Here is a 16,828-nt window from a genome sequence, read left to right on the forward strand (position 1 = left end):
AAATATCCTTCTAGTCAAGGCTATGGTTTTTCCAGTGGTCATGTATGGATGTGAGAGTTGGACGGTGAAGAAAGCTGAGCGCCGAAGAATTGATGCTTTTGAACTGTGGTGTTGGAGAAGACTCTTGAGAGTCCCTTGGACTGCAAGGAGATCCAACCAGTCCATCCTAAAGGAGATCAGTCCTGGGTGTTCATTGGAAGCACTGATGTTGAAGCTGAAACTGCAATACTTTGGCCACCTCATGCAAAGAGCTGACTCATTGGAAAAGACCCTAATGCTGGGAAGGATTGTGGGCAGGAGGAGAAGGGGACGACAGAGGATGAGATGGTTGGATGGCATCACTAACTCGATGGACATGGGTTTTGGTAAACTCCGAGAGTTGATGATGGACAGAGAGGCCTGGCGTGCTGCGATTCATGGGGTCGCAAATAGTCGGACACGACTGAGCGACTGAACTGAACTGAACTGAATGTAGTATTTTAGAAAAAAAGACAGGAGTTATTCTAGGGTCTTACAATTTAAAATATATGCTAAAGGTACTTCCCTGGTTGATTGGTAGCTAAGAATGTGCCTCGCAAAGTAGGGAACGCAGATTTGATCCCTGGTTGGGCAACTTAGACCCTATATGCCATGGGGTAATTAAGACTGGAACCTGCAACTAGAGAGTCTGTGCACCACAACCAAAGGTCCTGGTTGATAAAACAAAGCTCCCACATGATACAACTGAGACCCAATGTAGCTAAATAAATAAATATTTAAAAATATATATGTATGCTAAACAGAATAGAATATGTAAAACATATGATGAAGTAACTTTTGCACACATGAAACTAATGACCAGTTCTCATCAATACACACATACAAACACACAAAGATACAACTTAGAACCACACAAGCATGTCCTAAAAACTACAAAATAGAATAAACAGTGGACAGAGTCTTCAAACAGAAACCTCGAGAAGGAAGTTATTGAGTGGATAATACATGTCGAAAAATATTCCACATTCTTGGTAATCAGGACAATTAAAATATAACCACTACCTATATGTCATCGAATACCATCAAGAAATCTGAAACAGAAATGACAAAAATGCCAGGTTTTGGCATAGCTGTGGATCAACCAAGAATCTCATACACTGATGGTGGGTGTTAAAATTGGTACACACATTTTGGAAAACTGTTGTATCTACCTAGCTGATCAAATGTAATCCTGTTCTGAGAAATCCACTCCTATGAGTATACGCCAACAGGATTTTGTACCTGTATCACCCAAAGATAAGTTATATTAATAGAATTTATATGAGAGCCCTAATTATTACTTGTAATAGCCCCTAACTCTTAATACCCACCTACCCATTAACATTTGATCAATTAATCCTTTGATAGTCACAGAATGAAGTCCAATATAGCAATGATAATGAAAAAACAGTTCAGTTCAGTTCAGTCACTCAGTCGTGTCCGACTCTCTGCGACCCCATGAACTGCAGCACGCCAGGCCTCTCTGTCCATCACCAACTCCCGGAGTCCACCCAAACCCATGTCCATCGAGTCGGTTATGCCATCCAACCATCTCATCCTCTGTCGTCCCCTTCTCCTCCCGCCCCCAATCCTACCCAGCATTAGGGTCTTTTCTAATGAGTCAACCCTTCGCGTGAGGTGGCCAAAGTATTGGAGTTTCAGCTTCAACATCAGACCTTCCAATGAACACCCAGGATTGATCTCTTTTAGGATGGATTGATTGGATCTCCTTGCAGTCCAAGAAACTCTCAAGAGTCTTCTCCAACACCACAGTTCAAAAGCATCAATTCTTCGGCGCTCAGCTTTCTTCACCATCCAACTCTCACATCCATACATGACCACTGGAAAAACCATAGCCTTGACTAGACGGACTTTTGTTGGCAAAGTAATGTCTCTGCTTTTAAATATGCTATCTAGGTTGGTCATAACCTTCCTTCCAAGGAGTAAGCGTCTTTTAATTTCATGGCTGCAGTCACCATCAGCAGTGATTTTGGAGCCCCCAAAAATAAAGTCTGACACTGTTTCCACTGTTTCCCCATCTATTTCCCATGAAGTGATGGGACCAGATGCCATGATCTTAGTTTTCTGAACGTTGAGCTTTAAGCCAACTTTTTCACTCTCCTCTTTTACCTTCATCAAGAGGCTCTTTAGTTCTTCTTCACTTTCTGCCATAAGGGTGGTGTCATCTGCATATCTGAGGTTATTGATATTTCTCCCAGAAATCTTGATTCCAGCTTATGTTTCTTCCAGCCCAGCGTTTCTCATGATGTACTCTGCATATAAGTTAAATAAGCAGGGTGACAATATACAGCCTTGACGGACTCCTTTTCCTATTCGGAACCAGTCTGTTGTTCCATGTCCAGTTCTAACTGTTGCTTCCTGACCTGCATACAGGTTTCTCAAGAGACAGGTCAGATGGTCTAGTATTCCCATCTCTTTCAGAATTTTCCACGGTTTATTGTGATCCACACAGTCAAAGGCTTTGGCCTAGTCAATAAAGCAGAAATAGATGTTTTTCTGGAACTCTCTTGCTTTTTTGATGATCCAGCAGATATTGGCAATTTGATCTCTGGTTCCTCTGCCTTTTCTAAAACCAGCTTGAACATCTGGAAGTTCACGGTTCATGTATTGCTGAAGCCTGGCTTGGAGAATTTTGAGCATTACTTTACTAGCTTGTGAGATGAGTGCAATTGTGTGGTAGTTTGAGCATTCTTTGGCATTGCCTTTCTTTGGGATTGGAATGAAGACTGACCTCTTCCAGTCCTGTGGCCACTGCTGAGTTTTCCAAATTTGCTGGCATATCGAGTGCAGCACTTTCACAGCATCACCTTTGAGGGTTTGAAATAGCTCAACTGGAATTCCATCATTGAAAAAACAACAATAATATAAAACAATACAGATAAATTCACAAAGATGCAATGGAATGGAGGGGAAAGTCCAGGTGAACGATGCTGTATGATTTCTTTCATGTGGAGGCCAAGAGAGGCAAAGTGATCCAATATTAAATGTCATAATAGTTGTAATCGTGTACTGAATAATCCAGGCCTACAAATACAGCTAACAAAGCTATAGCCTTGGAAACAGTGAGTTGGAAGGGGCATAAGAGAGTTTCATGGAAACTGAGAACATTCTGTTTTTTGCTCTAGTTGTGGTCTTCAGAGGTGCAATCATTCCTGAAATTTCACTGAGCTACACACTTATTACCTGCGAACATGTCTTTAATTTTTTAAAAATGTGTATTATGAAAAAATGTGGAAGGAGCTTGGGGAAGGCTGTTTATGTGAATGTGTCTCATCTGCTGCCTGTGTCTGCAAAGGAGGGGAGCTGTAAGCCCAGATCATAACCCCACCATTAAACACCAGAGAATAGTAACACTGCTGCACACAGTGAATCGCTGATTTTGTCATAAAATTCAGCAGAGCAGTATCCTAAGTCTTCATGCTTTGTGTTGATGTGTTGCTCCATCTGGCATCATATCCGTGGGGAAAATAATGTTTACACAGAGATATGACTTGTGACCACATAATCTTCTCCTAAAGACCAGGAAATATAATGAACAGTAGACATAGTCTTCATACAGAAACTTCAAGAAAGAACTTACATACTGTCCAGTAGTGAAAAGTGGAGACCCCAATATGCTCGGGAGCTTTCTTTTTTAAAGAGGATTTTATTTATTTCATCTTATTCATTTATTTATTTGGCTACACCAGGTCTTAGTTACTAGTATGTAAACTCTTAGTTATGGCAGGTAAACTCTCAGTTATGGCATGCGGCTTCTAGTTCCCAGACCAGGGTTTGAACCTGGACCCCCTGCATTGGGAGCACAGTCTTAACCTCTGGACCACAGGGAAGTCCCCTCCTCGGGAGATTTTGCTTTAAGTTCCACCCACCCGGATTTCCTGGGGCTGATCTTGATGGCTGAAGACACTTAAGGGGCCAGGAGAGCCAATGGACACACCCTGCCAGCTTTGGGGGCATAGAGAACATTTGCCTGGCTAAATCACTGAAGACAAGCTTCAGTTAAAGGCTGCCATTGTCATGGAGATGCCTTTAGAGGGAATGACCAAAAAGCGACTACAGTCCTGTGCCGGAAGGTCAAATGTGTGAACCTCAACTCACATTCAATGTAGTATACGAAGAGATTAAGGTAAAGAGAAAAAACGCCCAGGATTCCTACTACAGTCTAAGAGGAGCACACCATTCTTGTTGCCAACTCCCTGGAGGTCATTCTGCCAGGTGTTTCATGTTCATAACTGCACGGGATAGGTACTGGTACTGATTTTATTGCAAAGATAAGGAGATCCTAGGTACAGATAGGTCAAGTGATCAGTCTAAATTCACACGCTAATTACAGGCTGAGTTGTTGTATGAACCTTGTAGGTATGTCCAAGACAGTGTCCTAAGCATTGTGATGCACCAACCAAACACATCAGCTGTTTTTAAATAATCCAGTCTGAAATTTAGTTTTGTTTTTATATCATATAGCTTATTCTATCAGTTCAGTCCAGTTGCTCAGTCGTGTCCAACTGTTTGCAACCCTATGGACGGCAGCACACCAGGCTTCCCTGTCCATCACCAACTCCTGGGACTTGCTCAAACACATGTCCATTGAGTCGGTGATGCTATCCAACTGTCTCATCCTCTGTTGTCCCCTTCTCTTCCTGCCTTCAATCTTTCCCAGTGCAGGGTCTTTTGCAATGGGTCAGTTCTTCTCATCAAGTGGCCAAAGTATTGGAGTTCATCCCATACCTTTTATATATTATAATTTTAAATACTTTCCATATCCGCATAAGTATTTATTCTGTATGTAAATAACATACCAAGAAGATTCCCTGCATTGGATATGGCAAACCACTCTAGTATTCTTGCCTGGGAAATCCTAAGAACAAAGGAACCTGGTGAGCTACAGTCCACGGGGTCACAAACTGAGCCACTAACATGTACACACACACACAAACTTATAGGAAAGTACTTCCTGTCCATATTGGATATAATGAATGCAAGATTTCCTCAATATAAGTTGTGCAACAAAAAGGTACATTCCTATCATGCCAGGCACAAATTCACTATGGTATCTATCAAAAAAAGCCTGGGACAATATTACTTTGTTTATTATACTATGAACCATGAAAAACTACTATACGATAAATGAGTATAGGATAGAAATGAAATGATTATTTTTGTCTAAACCCTTAGGTATTTTTAAAATGGAGGTTAAGTGAGACTACAATATAACTTGATTTGTGAAGAATGTTAACATACTAGGCACATGTGAAAGTATAATCTGGAGAATATTGACTCTTGTGTTGCAAAGACGGAAGCATAAAGAAATGAATGTGTGCTTGGAACTGGTGTTAGAATATTATGAGATTAGACAACATATGAGAAGATACATTTGGTCCTGACAACTCTATTCCAAACCTCACCATTATAAAGCTGCCTTTTCCTGAAATGCTGCTTCTCTATCTTGAAGAGGGAAAGCAATCTCGCCATCATCATCAGACCTCAAATGTTTCAGAGAAGATACAATTGCTATGTCCAGTAAGCACGTTATAGCCTACAGTTAGATATATATGTAAAAAATCATTTCTGTTCTTCAAACAAATTCATATTCATGCTTTCTGTAGAGGATTAGAAAATCGTTGCTTTTCTATCCTAGTCTTTGTGGAAAGCATAAAGGCATTACGATAACACTTCTAATACAAATTTAAAATTAGTCTAGAATTTCTGAAAGGTAATGTACAGCAGATTGAACTTAAAAATACAACCCTTAAGCTGCTTCAAGATGATGTTTTGGCACTTCCGGGTGTCCAGAGGCTAAGACTCAGTGCTCCCAATGCAGGGAGCCTCGGTTTGATTCCTGGTCAGGAAAACAGATCCCACATGCTGCAACTAAGAGTTCACATGCTGCAACTAAGATGAATACTTTAAAAAATATTCCTCATTATTATCACTAGGATTGTTCCTGTGAGTCCTCCACAGTAAGAGTTTCACAAAATAGCTTTAGTAGCTGTCAAGTTTGGTGTTGCCTGATGCTGGGAAAGATTGAAGGCAGGAGGAGAAGGGGACGACAAAGGAAGAGATGGATGGATGGCATCACCAACTCGATGGACACGAGTCTGAGCAAACTCTGGGAGACAGTGAAGGGCAGAGAAGCCTGGCGTGCTGCAGTCCATGGGGTTGCAAAGAGTCTGACTCAACTGAGAGACTGAGCAACAACAAAGATCTTGATCTCGCTTTACCTAAGCTCTCTCCTAAGGAATTATTCTGCCTTCCTGACCTGCTTTGCCACTGGATCTGTTCCCACTCTACTCCCCATCCCCCAGAATGATCCCTTTTCCAAACATGAACACTTACTCAGACCTCCTTCCTTACAGACTCTGCTTCTTGGACTGAAATACAAAGTACTCGACTCCTCATTCCTTCTCATGAAAAGGATGCTGGGCTCAGGGTGAATGGCATGGCAGCCAGGACATAAGCGGGAGGGAGGCAGTCAGACCCTGAGATATAGGTTTAGGAGCTGTGACCTCATCTTCCTTCAGAACTGCAATTATCATTTCACTGGAAGTGGCGATGACAGGGCCAGCTTGAGGAGCTAATGATCTTTCTGAAAAACCTTTTTGAGTTGCTAATTACCAAAACTGATTGTGAGTCTCCTGTGAGTATCTCCAGAGAGACCACTGATGTGTTTGAGAAAAGCTCATAATTTTTCATGATGAAGGGTATTTTGAAATGATTAGGATTTCTACACAACTCTGAAATCTGTTGCCTTTGTAAACAGGTCGTTTACAAATCTTAGGGATTCTCCCACAACCACAACCACAACCAAAGCACGTAACAAAGTCAGTTGTGAGTCTACCAGGCATTGATCTGGAAATGAACAAAAAACACCCAATTAAACTTGAGCAGAACATAAGAATTTTTTGTGTGTGTTCATTTATTCATATACTTGGCTGTGCTGGGACTTAGTTGTGGCATGTGCGTTATTAGTTGGAGCATGTGGAATCTAGTTCCCTGATCAGGAATCAAACCTGCACACCCCCTGCAATAGGGGCTTGGAGTCTTAGCCACTAGACCACCAGGGAAGTCGCTGTATGGCACCTTCTTTCTTGTTCTCGAAACAGCTCTACCTCTTCTTCTCTGTCCTGCATCTCTGATCCTACACTGGAATATGCAGTTTTAGATCCTGGATAAGGAGTTAGGTTGATGCTGGAGCTAGAGGAACAGAAATGATAGTGAAGGAATATCTTTGGGTCTTGAGGTGGCTTTTCAGTGTTGGCTGTAGCACTCGTCTGTCTTTGCAGCACTCTCATGGCCTTTGCTCTTGGTACACAGAAGGCTTCTAGTCACTGACATATCCTCCGTGGCTCCCTTTGGGCCTGGAGCCAAATCCTTGAGTTGACCTTTCTCCACCATTTTCAGTTCATACCTCAACTCCATTTTCTCCCTGAGAAATAGGCCAATGATTGCCTTCAGTTCAATCACTCAGTCATGTCCAACTCTTTGCGACCCATTGATTTCTGCACACCAGGTTTCCCTGTCCATTACCAACTTCCAGAGCTTGCTGAAACTCATGTCCATCAAGTTGATGATGCCATCCAACCATCTCATCCTCTGTCATCCCCTTCTCCTCCAGCCTTTAATCTTTTCCAACATCAAGGTCTTTTCCAATAAGTCAGTTCTTAGCATCAGGTGGCCAAAGTATTGGAGCTTCAGCTGCAGCATCAGTCCTTCTAATGGATATGCAGGACTGATTTCCTTTAGGATGGACTGGTTGGATCTGCTTGCAGTCCAAGGGACTCTCAAGAGTCTTCTCCAACACCACAATTCAAAAGCATCCATTCTTTGGCACTCAGCTTTCTTGATGGTCCAAGTCTCACATCCATACATGACTACTGGAAACACCATAGCTTTGAGTAGATCGACCTTTGGCAGCAAAGTAATGTTTCTGCTTTTTAATATGCTGTCTTGGTTGGTTATAGCTTTACTTCCAAGGTGCAAGCATCTTTTAATTTCATGGCTGCAGTCACCATCTGCAGTGATTTTGGAGCCCAAGAAAACAAAGTCTGTCACTGTTTCCATTGTTTCCCCATCTCTTTGCCATGAAGTGATGGGACTGGATGCCATGATTTTCGTTTTTTGAATGTTGAGTTTTAAGCCAGCTTTTCACTCTCCTATTTCACTTTCATCAAGAGGCTCTTCAGTTCCTCTTTGCTTTCTGCCATAAGGGTGATGTCATCTGCATATCTGAGGTTATTGATATTTCTCCCGGCAATCTTGATTCCAGGTTGTGCTTCATTCAGCCCAGCATTTCACTTGATGTACCCTGCATATAAGTTAAATAAACAGGGTGATAATATACAGTGTTGACATACTCCTTTCCCAATTTGGAACCAGTCTGTTGTTCCATGTCTGGTTCTAACTGTTGCTTCTTGACCTGCATACAAATTCTCTGGAGGCAGCTAAGGTGGTCTGGTATTGCCATCTCTTAAGGAATTTCCCACAGTTTGTCGTGATCCACAAAGTCAGAGGCTTATGCTCCTGAGTCCTGAGTTTCTGTGTCTCTAGTGTGCATGAAGAAAGCTCTGGTTTTAAAGGATTTGGAATTAGTCAAAGACAGACTGAGTCATACCTTTTTGCAAAGGAATTTCTATTCATTTCTTTACTTGGGGTAAATCACTGAAATATATGCCTGACACTTTTGGAGGAGCTTGCCATTTAGGTGGCAGAAATGGATGATCCTGCTCACATTTTTTATTGTCTGAATACAGCAGGAAAATTACCCACTGGAATGGGAGATCCCAGTTCTTCCTTCTGTCCTTAATGTTTTCCTGATTTCAATCTTCTAGGGTCATTGCTTCTTTCAGAGATGAAGCATTGGGCTTTGGGCTCTAGGGATCCAAGGACACCTGGCTGTCCCTTCTGCCCTCCACATGGCTTTAAGAAGCCCTGGGAAGCTACCATATTTCTCCCAAGGGCAGTCTGGGGATGGGACAATGAGTCAGTCATTAGAAGCCAAGTTTTCTGATACAAGGATGCTGTGACGGCAGCTATGAAGGGGGCTCTGGAGCTCTACCTTCAGTTTTACACTCCGCCTACCAGCAACATGGGTTTTAAGGAATGGCCTCTGCATGCAGGGTAGAGGAGAGCTTGGCATGCTTACTGGAGCCCTCTGTTGACTTTTTCTCATGTAAATTTTGAACTATTTTGAACTATGTCTCAGGTCCTTCTCCTAATACTGGTTGAGGACCAGAGAACCTCTCAGGATTAACTTTCTTCCTGAATCTATGAAATTTCTGTAACCAGCTAGTCTCCACTGGAGCCGCTAATTTTCCTGTATACCAAAGAAGTAGCCCTCTGCGGACTTCCCTGGTGGTCCAGTGGTTAAGGCTCTGTACTCAGAATGCAGGGTTCTAGGTTCGATCCCCTGGTTGGGGAACTTGTCCCCACAAGGTGCAGCTAAATGTTGGCTTGCAGCAACTAGTGAACCCGCATGCTGCAACTATGACCTGGCATAGCTAAATAAATAAATGAAAATATTTAAAAAGTGCCCTCTGTCCCAAATATGATACTATACCCATCTTATGAGAGTCTTTTTTTTAAAACACAAACATATCAACAAAAATCTGGATTAAGTTTTTGCAACTCCATACTAAGTGAAGTAAGTCAGACAGAGAAAGACAAATATATGGTATCACTCATATGTGGAATCTAATGAATTATTATTATTTAGAATCTAATTTAAGAATGATACAGATGAACTTATTTACAAAACAGAAAGAGACTCACAGACTTAGATAACAAAATGGTTGTCTAAGTGGGGAGGAAGATTGAGGGGAAGGGATAATTAGAGAATTTGGGATGGACATGTACACACTGCTATATTTAAAATGGATAACCAACAGGGACCTACTATTTAGCACAGGGCACTTTGCTCAACGTTATGTGGCAGCATAGATGGGAGGGGAGTTGAGTCCCTTTGCTATCTCCCTGAAGCTGTCACAACATTGTTAATCGATGATACTCCAATACAGAATTAAAAAAATTTTTAAAGCACTATGACACTCAGGTTACTAGGCATCAGAAAGAGGCAGAGCTCTTTATTCCTCTCCACTCTGCCCATGTAGGTTCTGTATGCACCAAGGATGAAATACCCACACTCATTACTATGAAAGACATGTGGCTTCCTTATCTACAGTCCATTGACCTTATGCTCATGAGTGAATGAACACCCGACAACTGTGCAAAAATAACACCACTTGCAGCAAAATGGATGGAGCTAGAGACTGTCATACTAAGTGAAGTAAGTCAGACAGAGAAAGACAAATATATGATGTCACTCATATGTGGAATCTAATTTATTATTATTTTTTGGACTCTAAAGAATGATACAAATGAACTTATTTAGAAATCAGGAAGAGACTCAGATTTCAAAAACAAACTTATGGTTACCAAAGGGGAAATGTGGGCGGGAGAGATAAATTAGGAGTTTGGGATTAACAGATACACAGTACTATATATAAAATAAATAACCAACAAGGACCTACTGTATAGCATAGGGAATTTTACTCAATATCCTGTAATAAATCAATGGGAAATAATCTGAAAATGAAAGAATGTATGTATAACTGAATCACTTTGCTCTACACCTGAAACTATCACAACGTTGTAGATCAACTATACCCTAATAAATATTTAAACACATATAATTTACATTTTTCTGATAAGATTAGCAGATACTGTACTGAGTTCCTCATCAATGAATGCAGAGGCTGGATATAGTGGAGTCACGGCTCATGAGCAGAAAGAGGCTGATAAAGGGAAAACACACAGAAATCAAGGCAGCTGTAGTCACCAACCACCAACTGGGATTATGATTAAGAGCAAGAATAACGTGAAAGATGCTGGACAGCGTGCAGAAACACACGAAGGTGCTCGCCAAGAGTAGGATGCTTTGGGTGGCTCTGGACTCAGCGGAGGGTCTGGGAGACACACTAGCCTTGTGAATATATTGGACTCGCTGACTGTGTCTGTACAGGGTGAGAATCATGGAGCCACTGGCCCAGAAGATGAGCACAGAAAAGGAAACTTCAGGGAACACTATCAAAGCTACATACATTGAGCCTGAGACATTCTCAAGATCTGCGGCAGCACAGTACCCTGAATCTCTTGTATTTGTCATGTTTGTGCTGTGCCATTTTCCAGAAACATATAATGCATACGGAGGAAAAATGAGATGTACAAACATGCCCTGGATCCACCAGAATGAAATGGAGAAGGCGATGTACTTTGGGGCTTTGACTTTAAGATTCTTCCAATAGGAGCTCATGGGGCTGATTGTGATGGTCTGGAAGATAACCAAGAGGCAGGTGGTGCTGATAGATATACTCCTGCCCACTCTGTCAACATACAAAATAAATTTGCAGGCAAAATCACTGAAAACATATTTCCACTCCAAAGCTGTAATCGTCTGAGGGGCTCCTTTTGAGAGAATGATCAAGGAGTTGGTTATAGTCAGGTGTTTTAGAATCATAACCATGGCTCTCTCCCTGCATTGAGTGTGGTAAAGAAATAGGTAACAGTAAAGAGGGAGAAACTGCCCAGAATTCCAATCATAATCTATGATATGAATATTATTCCTAGGGCCAAATCTCTGGGGGTTATTTTTTCACTCAATATTTTTAAATGAAAGTGTTCGCCTTCTTTTAAAGGGTTTTTATCTTTATTATTTATTTATTAGGCTGCACCAGATCTTTGGTCTTCATTGTAGCATGTGGGATCTAATTCCCTGATCAAGGATTGAACCCAGGCCCCCTGCACTGGGGGCACTGAGTCTTAGCTACTAGAACACCACAGATGTCCCCAAAATATTTTCCTTTAAATAGTGACAGTCATTCTTCTGAGTAAAATGTCTCATTGATGATTTTTGATAGTAAGTGTAATGTTACTTTTGTGCTCCTATTGGTTTGCCAAGGTTTCATGAGACAGGAAGAGATGGAGAGATAGCTGGTGTATTTCATGGAAAAGTCAGCAATAAGGATGAAGCAGAGTTAACCTGGAGGAAGCAATGACAAATGAGAGGAAATGGAAAGAGAGCTTATTACAACATTTCAAGAATAAGCTGAAATTTGCTAGCCAGATTGGAGAAAAGTAACACTTCAATCACTGCCCATATCATCAGACAAATCTATTCTGAATAGATTCCATTTCTAATTTTAAAAATTATGCAATTTTTAGAAAAACAATTTCAAAATTTTAAATTAAAAATATATGTGAAACACCACAAAACATATAAACCATATGGCAAAATGACTTTAGCTTATCTTTAGCTTCTATTAAGACTGGCTCACATCAACAGACACACACACACACACAAACACACACACACACACTCGATTTGTCACCAGCACAAAGAACTCCTAAAGACCATATAGCAGAATAAAACATGACCAAACTGTTTCAACAGAAACTTCAATCGTTATTCAATGGACAACGCATATGTAAAAAATATTCAATGTCCTTTGGAATCAGGAAAAGGAAAATATAACCACTGCCTACACATCAAACACCATCCAGAAAACTAGAATGGAAATGACAGAAATACAACATTTTGGCAAAGATGTGGGTCAACCAAGGATCTCAGTCACTGCTGGTAGATATTAAAATTGGGACAAAGATTTTGGAGACTAGATGTAATCTTACATTTCAACAATTCCTCTCCGATGTGTATCATCCAGACTAGTAGAATTTGTATGCTAGCACTTACCCATTACTCATGTGTGCGTGCATGCTCAGTCGCTTCAGTTGTGTCTGACTATTTGACACCCTACGGACTGTAGCCCGCCAGGGATTCTCCAGGCAAGAATATTGGAGTGGGTTTCCATGCCCTCTTCCAGGGGATCTTTCCAATGCAGGAATCAAACCTATGTCTCCTGAATTGCTGGCAGATTTTTACCCACTGAGCCACCTGGGAAGCCCACACATTACTCATAATAGCCCTAAAATCAAAACTACCTAGTTATCCATGAACAGTAGAAGAAATCAGCAGAATTAACCCTTTGATAATCACACAGTGAAGACCTATCTAGCAATGCTAACATATACCAATAATTAAATGCAATTATACGAAGAGTACTCATGTGTGGATGTGAGAGTTGAACCAGAAAGAAAGCTGAGTGCCGAAGAAGAGATGCTTTCAAATTTTGGGACTAGAGAAGTCTCTTGAGAGTCCCTTGGACTGAAAGGAGATTCCAACCTGTCTATCCTAAAGGAGATCAGTCCTGAGTGTTCACTGGAAGGACTGATGTTGAAGCTCCAATACTTTGGCCACCTGATGTGAAGAGATGACTCACTGGGAAAGACTCTGATACTGGGAAAGATTGAGGCCAGGAGGAGAAGGGGGAACAGAGGATGAGATGGTTAGGTAGCATCACCAACTCAATGAACATGAGCTTGAGCAAACTCTGGGAGATAGGGAAGGGCAGGGAAGCCTAGAGCGCTACAGTTCACGGGATTGCAAAGAGTCGGACACAAGTTAATGACTAGAACAACAACATACAAATAGATTCCCCAAAATCATACGCAACTGGGAGAAAAGGCCGATATGAAGGTTTTCAGACTCCATGATTCCATTTAAGTATAAAGCAGGCGAAAGTGATCTAATCTGTTAAATGTTAGAATAGTTGTAGAGCTCTTACCAAAAATCCTGACCTACAAATAGATTCAAGAAAACTATAGTCTTGGGAACAGAGACTTGGAGTATAGAGGGTTTCTAGGTGACCCACAACATTTGGTTTCATTCATATACATATACATATATATGTATATATATAATTTTCTTTATTGCCTTTTGGCTGTGTTGGGTCTTCATTGTTGCATGGGCATTTCTCTAGTTGCAGAGAGCAGGGTCTACTCTTCAGTTGTGGTGCCCAGGCTTCTCATTGCAGTGGCCTCTCTTGTGGAGCTCAAGCTCTAGGGTGTCCAGGCTTCATTCGTTGCAGCATGTGAGCTCAGTATTTGTGGCTCCCGGCTCTAGAGCATAGGCTCAATAGTTGGTGCATGAGCTTAATTGCTCTGCAGCATGTGGGATCTTCCCAGATCAGGGATTGAACCTGCATCTCCTGCATTGGCAGGCTGACTCCTTACCACTGAGCCACCAGGGAAGCTCAACAGTCTGTCTTTTGATCCAGTCATTGCCTACAGAGATGTGGTCATTCCTGAAACTCCACTAGGCTCTGTACTTATAACCTGTGCACATGTTTTTAATTTAAAAAAAATATCTATTACCGAAAACAGATTTTAAAGAAACTGAGAAAAAGCTGTTTCTTTGAATGTTGGATCTGCTGATTGTGTCTATAGAGGACGAGCCTTAGAGAGCTATAGGTCCCGATCATCAGACAATAATAACATGGCTGCATATAGTGAGTCACTGATGTTATCATTTAATTCAGAAGAGTGGTATCCCAGATTTTTGTTCTTTGTGTTCATCTATTGCTTCATTTGGCAAGTCTATGCACTGGGAATTGATATACACCAGCTTATACAAATTCCAGCAGAGGAATATAAAACCTCTACTCTTTTGGAGCCTTCAGTTCTACCCAACTCTAGTTCCTGGGGAGGATCGTGATGGCTGGAGACACATAGAGGCAAGAGGAGCCCATGGACACACGCTGCCAGCTCTGTGAGGATAGAAAACATATTTGTTTGGATATGTCACTGAAGACATGCTTTAACTAACAACTGCCAGTGTCATGGGGATGCCTTAAAGAGAATGACCAAGAAGTGACTGTATATGCGTGCTTGAGGATCAAATGTGTGGATCTCAACCTTTAGCAAGAGATAATGGTAAAGGAAGAAAATGCTAGGATTCCTCCTGTAGTCTGAAATGAGCAGACCCTTCTTTGCAAAGCCCCAGAAGCCATTCTGCCAGTTGCTGGTGACTGGTGTTTTGTCTTCAGAATGAGAGGATCCTGTTTTGGAACATGTGCTGTGGGCACAGTCATCACATCAGTGGAAATCCCATATTTGCTTTGATAAATATTTACTTGAGAGGCTCATGGTCTCAAGTAAATATTAAGAGGCTTCACAGAGTTGAATATGTAACCTTTAAATAGTGCTTAGGATGGATGCATCATTATCGTACTACATCACATGAGGTGCTTTCTTTGATTTTTGTACCTGCCTGAGGTACATTATTTTCCTGAGGGCATTATTTTCAGTATTTTCAGCATTATTTCAGTAAGGAGACCTGAGATGCAGAGAGTTGAATGACCTGTGTAAATTCACATGCTGCTATGGGGCTGAGTGATAGGACCTGGTAGGCTACTTGCCAAGACAGTGCCCTGACCACTGTGTTACACTAAGAAATCATGTAAGCTCTGTTTTCAAATCATCCAGAGCTGAATTTCATTTTGTTTTTATACTTTTCTACCTAATTCATATCATTTTAAAATTTTATTATATAATTATGGTTGTAAACAATTCCTATTTTTAGGAACTTTAAAAAAATTAATTAATTTTAATTGGAGGCTAATTACTTTACAATATTGTAGTGGTTTTTGCCATATATTCACATCAATCAGCCATGGATGTACATGTGTTCACCATCCTGAACCCCCTTCCCACCTCCCTCCCCTCAGGGTCATCCCAGTGCACCAGCCCTGAGCACCCTGTCTCATGCGTTGAGCCTGGACTGGCGATCTATTTCACATATGATAATATACATATTTCAATGCTATTAGGAACTTTTTTTTAGTCTAAGAATTTACCATATGGTCAATATCAAATATAAATGAATTTTTGAGGTCATAATACAGATGCAGTTTCACAGACTACTGTTACAGTAAATGTCCAACCTGGATTTAACGATGCGAGATTTCTTTAGTGTTAGTTGGCCGCAGAAAGGCTCATTTGCTATCATTCCAGGAACAAAACACAATGGTATCTATCAAATAAATTATTGGATGATAAATACTTCTTCACTAAATTGTAATGCATGAAATACTGCTATGTGATAAAAAGAGTGTAGCTCTTTTACCTGTTATTAATAATTTTGGTCTAAATGCCTAGGTATTTATTAATGCTTACAATGAGTAAAACTATTAACAATGAAGCAAGATCTGTGAAAGATGTTAAAATACAAGAGACATGTATTTTATGTATGTCTTAAATGCAACATAGTTAAATGCAACATATTAAATGCAACATAGTGAATATGGAGCCCTGTGTATTGTTTAAGTTGAAATCATAAAGAAATGAGTTGTGAGCTTGGAATTGGTGTTAGAATATTTTCAAGCCATACAACACAAGATAAGATACATTTGGTCCTGACTATATCTTAACACTCATAATTAAAAAGTTATCTTTTCCTTAAATGTTACTTCTCTAACTTGAATAGGGAAAGCATCTCTCCACAGTTGTTGCCCCTGAATGTTTTCAATGGAGATAATCTTGTTAAAGAGATTGTCTTTTCTCCATTGTATATTCTTGCCTCCTTTGTCAAAGATAAGGTGTCCATATGTGTGTGGATTTATCTCTGGGCTTTCTATTTTGTTCCATTGATCTATATTTCTATCTTTGTGCCAGTACCATACTGTCTTGATGACTGTGGCTTTGTAGTAGAGCCTGAAGTCAGGCAGGTTGATTCCTCCAGTTCCATTCTTCTTTCTCAAGATTGCTTTGGCTATTTGAGGTTTTTTATATTTCCATACAAATTGTGAAATTGTTTGTTCTAGTTCTGTGAAAAATACCGTTGGTAGCTTGATAGGGATTGCATTGAATCTATAGATTGCTTTGGGTAGTATACTCATTT

The 16,828-nt window shown here is 40.7% G+C and overlaps 1 long non-coding RNA gene and 1 pseudogene across 1 annotated transcript in view; one reads left to right on the plus strand and one right to left on the minus strand.

The window, feature by feature from the left end:
- LOC145515200 (uncharacterized) overlaps positions 1 to 16,828 on the plus strand; it is a 141,634-nt gene that overhangs the window by 55,632 nt on the left and 69,174 nt on the right. Inside the window, exon 2 of the long non-coding RNA XR_014060746.1 lies at positions 10,146 to 10,321. This is a non-coding gene — a long non-coding RNA (uncharacterized LOC145515200). The remainder of the gene's footprint in view (positions 1 to 10,145; positions 10,322 to 16,828) is intronic.
- LOC145512371 (vomeronasal type-1 receptor 4-like) lies at positions 10,775 to 11,634 on the minus strand (annotated as a pseudogene).

Source organism: Giraffa tippelskirchi, chromosome 7 (genome assembly GCF_054371585.1).
Source record: "Giraffa tippelskirchi isolate mGirTip1 chromosome 7, T2T-mGirTip1v1.2.pri, whole genome shotgun sequence".
In the NCBI taxonomy this organism is placed as follows: Eukaryota; Metazoa; Chordata; class Mammalia; order Artiodactyla; family Giraffidae; genus Giraffa; species Giraffa tippelskirchi.